Consider the following 10168-nt stretch of genomic DNA (forward strand, 5'->3'; position numbering starts at 1 on the left):
TATAGAGATTTAATGCTAAATGGTTGTTCTACTACATGCTTTCCTGAAGGAAATTTAAATAATCTGGGATGGGGGCATGAAGGAGAAGTTAGAAGCAGCTTCTGATATAGCACAGTATAGTTGCATTCAAAAACATTCTTAAGATAGGATTTGATTTTCAAATGTAGATGTGTCATTTAAAGAGAAAGGCATGAATTTTTAGCACTTTATTAAAAGTACATTAACAAAGCAATTTATATAAGAAATTAGCAATATATTTTACCAAACATTGTAATCATGTTCACAAAATATTTTGTATGTCATAAAGAGTGCACTGTAATCAAGCGGTACATACTAAGGATTATATAAATGTTTTAATTTTGACATGTCACCAAGAATAAGAGCATTATATTTTTCCATGTAATATACTTGTTTTTCCTTGAATATATGGATTTTTTCCTCCTTATTTTGTATAGCAAAAATAAAACTCCTGTTACATGTGTCTTAAGGGCCTCACTTTATTATTATTATTTTTTTTCAAAACTAAATGCTGATATTTAACCACCCAAGTAAATTCAAGTTAGCTTGGGTGACAAATTAGCAAATTCAAATTTAATTAGATTAAAATTAGCATAACAAAAAAGAGAATCAGAGATGTTGGAGACATGATAACTTTATATAAAGGGTTTTTTAAAAAAATTTTTTAACAAAGTATTCTGTTGAGAACAATACACAGCTTGTAAGGGTGCTTACCATTCATTCCTGGCTACAGTCTGAAACTACTTACCTGCAAGTATTGCTGTGGAAGTCAGTAAGATGACTCCAGAACAACTTTTCTCAATATGGCAGATTTGACATGAATTGGATGGATGCAACTCAGACCTGCACCATATCACTGGTGCAGGTCTGAGTAGATGTGTATTAGAAGAAAAAGTATCCTTAAATAGGCTGCCCATCTGTCTAACTGTCTTATATATGCCATCTGGCCTCATGCATAATATGAAATGTAATATTTCACTTAATGATTTTTCTAATAAGCTTATGGTTTCAGTTGAACACATCCTTCTAAAAACACTGTTATGACTGAAATACTCCTACATTATAGAAAAAAAGTCTACAGTATCTCTGGATGAATGACTCTTTTTCTGATTAGACAGCGACCTTAATATTTCAGAATTAAATGTGGAATATTAGAAATAAATTATGTTGGAACCGATGCAGCTTAATCCACAGACCATGTTTAGGATAGGGGTGTAAATATCTTTAGATCAAACATTACTGTATCTATGACAGAAGTTGTGCTGGTATACCATTAGTTGTTACTTTTCCAATAACAAACAGTGACAACCATTCATTTCAAATGAGGAAAGGTAAAACATTACAATAGGGCAAAGCCTACCAACCAAGCAAAAACTAGTGGGTAGAACCAGTCATTGTCAATGGGACTCACGTGCTTCCTCCATTTTGTGAAGGTAGCTCCTGTAGAGTTACATGGGGGCAATACATTTTCAGTACTCTCAGAAAATCTCAGGAGTTCGATGACTCCTTCCTCCCTTTTTCTTCTTTTGTTGAGAAAGAGGGGAAGGAGCTTTTCACTTGATTCTCAGAGCCTGAGACTATGCTTGGTTTGAGTGTCAGGGTCAGCAGACCTGCCTCTGCCCTATGCTTTGCTGTAATCTCACAATGCAATCCTAATCTTTGCTAGCTGGCCTAGGCTGTCACAAACATGCCGCAAAGCATGTTGCAAGAATATAGGAGTTAGTGATGCCAGCAGGAAGGCCTGTGCTGGTCCGCTGGTGCCATTGTAAGGAGGAACACACACCAGAACAGGTAAGAGCTGCTCTGAGCAGTGTAGGGGTGGGGGAGAGGGCAAGGGGAGGGCAGGGAGGGGTGCAATGGGTGGGGAAGGAGGAGAAGGGGAGGGGTGGGTGGATGAGGTCCGGGATCAGTGGCAGCTATGTTTGCCCTATCCTATCCCCCTCCCTGGACATGAAATTCTGCCATGGCTCAACTCGGACTTGTACCAACATATCATTGATGCAGGTCTGAGTAGACCCATTGCACAGCCTGGGGCTTTCCCTGGAACAAGAAGACAAATGTCCCCTTACTTTGAGGAGACCTTCAGCCTGCTAACTATCAGCATAGGATGCAGGGGGTTGCAATAGCCCCGCAGCATTGGCACTGGTTAAGATAGGGCTGTCAGTTATGGATGGGAGCAGGGAACAGCTGTGTTAAATGGGGGTAAAAAACAGGGTTGAGAAGACTGGAACTGCATGTCCTCTCACCAAATTTGATTAAGCATTAGTCCAACACCAGAACCACTACACCATCCTGGTTTATGGTTACTCAACCTAGCATCCACACAATGTCCCATGATTTAAGTATTTTTGCTGAACATGTCACCAGGAGTAATGCAAAAGAGCAATGACTTTGGAACAATATTCTGAGCCATTTGCATTTGCTGTGCTTTATCTAGTACCTGATTTCAGATGTGTTCTTACTAGTGAGTTATCTAGCTATTTTTCTAGCTTGATTTTTCTAGTTTTCAGAACAATCATTCCAAGAAACACCAGCTAATAAATGAAATATGGCACTGACTGCAATGGTGGCATTAGAGGTCTGGCATGTTGGACACTGACCAAATGTCCATACTCATCAGAGCCCTCCCCCCATAAGCTGACCCTGAACTATCAGTACCAGAGGTAGTGGCATCATCCAGTGTGTCATTACTAAGGTGTTCTGTTATCTGCAAAAATGAGAATGTTGCTTAGACATTAAGTCTGAAGAACAAGTCACATGTATGTTCACATATCGATTGCCACTGGAACCTATGGATAATGCAGAAGTAATGGCCTGTCATTGTGCAGGGCAGCATGCCTGTCAGAGTACTAGAGCAATGTGTTGAGACATGCTCATGAATCCATGACAAACCAGTTCAGGTTGTGGCAATTTTGCATTACCCAAGGCACAAATTCAAACACTTAATTACGTTGTTCTAAATTGCTTTGTCTTACTGGTATTACAGTTCTCAGGCTGAGATGTTCTTCTAATGCTGAAGACAGATCTATATACTAACAACTTTATTTACACACTCTAATTATTCTGTTTAAGATGTCTTCGTCAAATGGACTATAAGGCACCCACTGAACTGCCCAAGAGAGTGATGTCGCTAGCCTGTGCTAATCTGAGCCTAAGACTTTTTTGTTTGATGGAAAGTAATTTGATTAATAGATTAATGGAGCAGTTGTGGGCCTTCTTCCAACACCACAGGCAGGCCAGGGAAGAGTTGTTCTACAGGTTTAGTTTTTTTAAAAGCATCTCAGAGAACAGCAGGGATATGTTGACATGATTTTTAAATTACTATTCCCACAAACTGAACTTGTGGCCTCACCCATATGCTGCTGTACCTTAGGTTAGGTACCTATTAATGTACAACCTTAGTTAGCAAATACAGTAGATACCTGTATAATTAAGGGCGCAATCCTAACCCATTTTCCAGCACCAACATAAGGGCAATGCAGCTCTGAGGTAAGGGAAAAAACATTTCCTTACTTTGAGGAGGCCTCCGTGAGTGCCACCCAGCTGCAAGATGCAGCACACGTCCTGTTGGCACAGCTATGCCAATGCTGGAAAGTTGGTTAGGATTTGGGCCTAAGGCTGCAATCCTAACCACACTTTCTTGAGAGAAAACCCCACTGAACAAAATAGGAGTTACTTCTGAGTAGACCAGATTAGGATTGTGCCGTTAGGCTGGCCCTTATTTCAAATACACTACAATTAGGAACTGACAATTTGGACTCACAATCAGCCTGAAGAAAACACAGGTCTATATGCCTAATAAAGGTTTGTTGTATGTAAAACACAAGTCATGGTTCAGGATGTGGACTCACCTCCCTGCATTACAATCTCTGCGCATGAACTGGAGGTTGTCCATGACTTTGTGTACCTTGCCTCAACCATCTCCGACACTCTTTCTCTTGATACCGAGCTAAACAAACGCATCGGTAAAGCAGCTACCACGTTTTCCAGACTCACAAAAGAGTATGGTCCAACAAGAAGCTGACAGAACATACCAAGATCCAGGTCTACAGAGCTTGCATCTTGAGTACTGTCTGTACTGCAGCGAGTCATGGACTCTTCACTCACAACAGGAGAGGAAACGGAACACTTTCCACATGCGCTGCGTCCAACGTATCCTTGGTATCACTTGGCAGGACAAAGTTCCAAACAACACAGTCCTGGAATGAGCTGGAATCCTTAGCATGTTGTTGGCATCCTTCAGTCTCGGAAGACTATGGTATCGCACTCTGAATGTTGGTTATGGAACAGAGTGTCCTCTCCACTGCGCGAAGCCTGGGTAAAGTAGATATGGAGGATAGACTGTTTCCCATGCAGCAAATCCCCGCTCTCCACATCACTGAAATGGTCCAATGGAAAGGCAGAGGCCAATATGGTTGGTTCTAGCAGCGTTGCAGGAGTTGCCAGAACGTGACTGTGTTCAGCCATGAACTACCTCAGGGACTCCGGCTCCAGATTTTGCCTCGAGGTTGACTCCTGAAGCCTTTTCCATAACTGGATGTAGCCACAAGGCAGTGGAGGTTTGGGATCAGAGTTTTCCTTCTCTCAGATGAGCTGTCTTCCCAGGCCAATGAGTCCCATCTACCCGGTGGCTGTTTAGTCGCCTCTTACGACAAGTACAGCCAAACCGAGGGCCTATTCTTATCCCCAGCCCCCAGGAGAATCCCCAGCCCCCTAGCATGTATGCAGTGCTGAAACAGAGACACCTGCGTTGACTTGGTCATGTCGTGAGAATGGGCAATGGCCAGATCCCAAAGGATCTCCTCTATGGAGAACTTGTGCAGGGAAAGCGCTCTACAGGTAGACCACAGCTAAGATACAAGGATATCTGCAAGAGGGATTTGAAGGCCTTAGGAATGGACCAACAGGTGGGAAACCTTGGCCTCTCAGCGGCCCACTTGGAGGCAGGCTGTGCAGCATGGCCTCTCGCAGTTTGCACAACAGACTGAGGCAAAGAGGCAAAGAAGGAAGGCCAGTAGACCGGGAGACACACCAGGGACAGACTGCACTTGCTCCCAGTGTGGAAGGGATTGTCACTCCCAAATCAGCATTTTCAGCCACACTAGATGCTGTTCCAGAACCACTTTTCAGAGCGCGATACCAGTCTTTCGAGACTGAAGGATGCCAATGATGAGCAATTGAGAAGCCTACATATAGGAATTGTACTAATTTATTCCTTCCAGATTTTTACTAATAAATGCTGAAATTAAAAACTTATGTATTCTGAAAACACAATGTAACACTCTTCTGAAAACACTCTCCTCCTGTTCAGCATGGTTGCAGTGTTGCACCTAGTTACATAGAGTTAAGTCCTATTGAAATCAATAGGGATTACTGTGCTAATTTGTGTCTGTAAGAAATTACCTTTCTCCCTAGAGTTTCTCCATGTTATATTCTCTGTAGGTTAGTGTTTGTGTATCTGGTGTATGGTTGGCTGATGAGTGTTCAGAAATGGTTATTGTATGTACCATTCGCTCAACCTTTTCAAATAGCCTAATGCTTTATTTAAAACAAAACAAAATACAAAGCTTTAAAATGACAAATATTATATTTGGAACTGTTGCTCAAGCAAGATACATTCTGCTTATTCTCTTAGTTTACACATTAAGGGTTGGATGGATCAGATTGCATTCATTGGCCATATTTTGTGCATCAATAAATTTTTAAAAAATGTTTGAGGGTCAAGTCATAATATTGAGGGAACATGAAGCAAAGTCTTACTAGTAATAGCAGATTGCAAGCAAGGATGTGGGTTACCTTAAGGGCTGTCTACTCCTGTCTGAACCTGTTTGAGCCCCTAGATCAGCTTCAAAAGTCCTTTTGTCAGGTCTGCCTTTAGCTGAAAGATGCCCAATGGGCACCACAGACATGACCTTTTTGATGGTGGTGCCATAATTGGAATTAGCTCCCCAAGGGGATACGTCAGATTCCCTCTTTGTTCTTTCATCAGGTCAGAGTATAACTTGATCAGTGGAATTATGGTATGATTATTTTTAAAATTTCTGTTCTTTTTATACTGGTTTTATTATTTTTAATCATGTTTTATTATTGTAAACTGCTTTTTGCTTGTTTTAACAGGGAAGGTAGGGCATACACCCCAGTTTTATTACAACAACAATACCTAAGCAGTTTAGGGGCAACTCCAGCATAACCTTTGATAGGCATGGGATAATTTTTTGAAGTGATCTCCTCAGCGCATCTAAATGAACAATTCATTCAGCTATATACAATAGCATCTCCCCCATATCCACAGGGTTTGCAGACTTCAGGTTTTAAGACCCAGAGGCAGCTTGCCTGACTGATGGGCTGGTTGGCTGCTTCCATATTGACAGCAACTGAAGTGTCTCCAGGCTCAAGGGAGCAGTCAGATGAGAGGGCAGCGAGGCAGGCATCCCCTACATGGTCCTTGGCTTGGCCTAACACTCTTTTAAAACAAAAGGGATGGAGTTCTAAGGGCCCAATTCTGTCCAACTTTCCAGTGCTGATCTAGCTGTGCCAACAGATTGTGTGCTGCATCCTGCAGTGGGATAGGGGGGAGGCATCATAGAGGCCTCCTCAAGGTAAGAGAACATTTGTTCCCTTACCCCTGCAGCTGCATTGGTACTGAAATGTTTGATAGGATTGGGTCCTATGTTGCAAAAGTGGCCACTAACAAATTTGATTATTTATAGATCTAAATCTCTATAGAAAAGGAGGTTATATTCTGTATATGGTATTATAACCTTTGTTCAACCTGCATTAGACAGAACCATGTTTGGAAATATCTGGACCCTATTAGTACTATTCACCTTGAGCTGAAGCTTCCATAGCAGCAGAATGCATGTGTTCTTCATGGCTTGTATACTGTTCTGTGCTATCCTTTAATTGTTCTTAAAACGAGGGACACAAATAACTCTGAAAGCCTTTTCTACATTATATGTAGCATCACTGCATTTAGCATTCTACATTATATTTAGTATCATTTAACGTCACTCTTCCCGCCCGCCCTCTCCCCTCCTCCCCCGTCAAGCCTCCTCCCCGCCCCCACTTACCTTACTGTGGCTCGGCGGTCCGTGCAACTGCCAAGCGGGGGAGGTTGGGCGCCCGCCTGGCACTAGCCCAGTGCCGGTTCGTGCTGAGTTAGCACGGGTGCTGGCCTGGCCTTAGGCCTCAAAAACGTGCCTTACGGCATGTTTGTAACATTGCACACCAGTGGTAAGCCGATGCATCGATCCCAGGATTAGACTTAGTTTCTTGTGCGTGTCCCAGGTTGTAATTTTTCACTATATAGCAACTTCCCATGGGATAGTATTTTCTGCCCAGAGTGAGATTATCAGTATCACTGTGTAAATTATCACATGAATCTACTCCCATTTCCTAGTACTTGTAACAATTTTTATGTGTCTTTTTTGGAATAAATATTTGAAACAAACATTTTTGACTACAGTGCGATGATACAAATGCCACTCCAAACATGGGTTATTCTCCTATCAAAGAATTATCCAAAGTTTAGTTTGATTGCACAGATTTTTCCAGTGCCTGCCTTTTAATTTTTCTTTGTCTAATCTGATCTTTGCCCCAGCAACTTTGCTTCTAATAGACATCTGTTCACATGAGGTCACCATTTAACAGTTTTTAAGGGCACAATCCTGAGGCGCCCATGGGCCAACACAAATCCCTTGCGGCGGCCCAGAAGGATCACAAACATGGCCGGCTAGGCCAATGCAAGGCTCTGGGGTGGGCAGGGAGGAGATGGGAGCAAGGCGTTTCTGGGTGGGGGGAGAGCGGGTGGTGGGTGGCCCCGGGGGCAGGTGGGGGGAACAGGAGGCGGGGCTGGGATCCAGCTCTTATGCTGGATCCAAACTCCCGTTCCCAGGGAGTTTGGAGTGGCTTCAAGTCACTCCGCTCTCCTCGGACTTGTGCTACTTCACGAGGTGGCACAAGTCCGAGGAAACCCACTGGGGCAAAGGTGGCTTACCGGGAGGTGGGGGAAAGCTTCCCCTTGCCTCTGGCTGAGCCACCTTGGGCCCCTATCCTGTGCTGAATATAGCACAAGCCTCTTGGCATGCCTATGCCAGCGCAGGGTAGGACTGTGCTTTAAGAAACAGGAAAATGTAGGATTTTTAAAAATTTGAATACCTTCAGCTGAATCTATTTCTAAGCTTTAAAAACATTATATAACAGCCTCACAGCCCAATCCTAACTAACATTCCAGCACTGATGCCACTGTGCCAATGGGGCATGTGCTGAATCCTGTGGTGGGGAGTCAGTAATGGAAGCTTCCTCAAGGAAAGGGAGCATTTGCAGCTGTACTGTGGTTGCATTAGAGCTGAAAAGTTGGTGAGGATTGGGTTGTCAGTATTGCTATATTTACAAAGTTGCAATATGTACAATGTCTTTAAGAAGTCAATTTCATAAGCAAATAATGGCTGAATCCTTTCAAATCACTGAGTATGAAGAATGCAGGTTTAACTTTCTTTTTCTAGTTTTTAATTGTAGGGCAGTTAAAACATTTCAGCTGTATGTCTCACAGTTCAACAACACCCAATTGAACAAAAGGGAGTTTCTAGAATCAAGTAGAGTCACAGAGGTCTCCTCAGGTAAAGGAACATTTATTCCTTTACCTCAAGGCTACAGAACGGCTGCATCAGTGCTGGAAAGATGGGTAGGATTGGGCCCTTAATCCAGAGAAGTTTCACTTATGCTTAAATTCATTGAAACTGCTTAAATTAGTTTCATAAATTAGTTATGACAAACTTAAGCTTCACTGATTTTGATGAGACTTAAAAATTACCTGGACTACACTCCCACGCACAATCTTATGAAGGAAAAGCGTCGTTGAACATAGTAGGACTTATTGCTGAGTAAACATGCTGTAAAACTCTCCAGAATGGAACAATTTCAGTTACAGAATTTGCAACCTGTAGCCACAAACGTACACAGAAACCAGGCTCAAAAGAACTATAAGCAACAAATTAAGCTTTGCAAATGGAAGTTAAATAATGAATACAATACTAAACCATTAATCACCAGTTGCTCTGATGCAACTCCCATTCATTTCAGTAGGGTAGAAATGAAAGCAATACTTAATAGATTGTGCCATAAAAACATTTTTTTAGTGTTAGCACAAACATGCAATAACTTGTAGGAGGTGGGGTTCTGATGCATATCAACAGAGGGCCTGATAAATTTGGATTCCTTTATTTGCTTAGAACTGCTCTGTCCTTTGAGACAAATGTAGCAGCTTCCCCATGTGGATTTTATAGGCATCTTGATGTCTACATAGGGTTTGAAGATGAGTTAAAGTTATACTGTGCATGTATCAAGTTGACCCTGGACAATAAGGTCCTGAGTGACAGCAAGCAACTTAAGAAAACCAGCAATTTTATAAAGGAGTGGATACATTCATATCTGTACAGTATAAAATACGCATAACAGGTGTTTTATGTATAAAAACTTTATATTTTTCAGTAATTTAAGATTCATATTTTTACATCTGAGGCCATGACAGAATTCTGGGGACACAGTAAATTTATTTTTCCATTAACAAGCTTCAAAATACTGAATTCTTTATCACAGTATATAATTTGGGAAAATTTAAGAAGTATTAGTAAACATTATCATTAACTACTTTTGTCAATAAAATTTCATTTTAAAAGTCTAAACAGTATATAAAGTCAACCAAAAGTAACATCCAGTGCTAGGAATTATTCCACCATTTCATAATGTTACTTTAATGTTACAAATGCAATGAATTGCCTATTATAAAATTACAAGCAAACAGAAAGCTCAAATATCACATGAAGTTGGGGTGTTTTTTGTTTTTTTTGAAAAACCAATAAAATTCCTAAATCCAAAGTTAAAATCTTCATTCAATTAAAAAAAACAAAACCTTTTTCCCAATACATATTAATTAGAAAGTATACATCCCAAATTTAAATAACATGCAGCCCAGATGTATGTTTACTCACAAGTAAATCCTACTTTGCTCAATGGGACTTTAGTCCCAATTAAATGTTCATACGATTGCAGCCTTAATTTCTTTTGATTTTTGAATGTAAAAAGTTCTGATGCATAGGTTTCTGAGATGTGTATGTGTTTCATGCATGTTCTTAAAGGACTACTTACAAAA

The sequence above is a fragment of the Tiliqua scincoides genome, chromosome 5 (assembly GCF_035046505.1).
Source record: "Tiliqua scincoides isolate rTilSci1 chromosome 5, rTilSci1.hap2, whole genome shotgun sequence".
NCBI lineage: Eukaryota > Metazoa > Chordata > Lepidosauria > Squamata > Scincidae > Tiliqua > Tiliqua scincoides.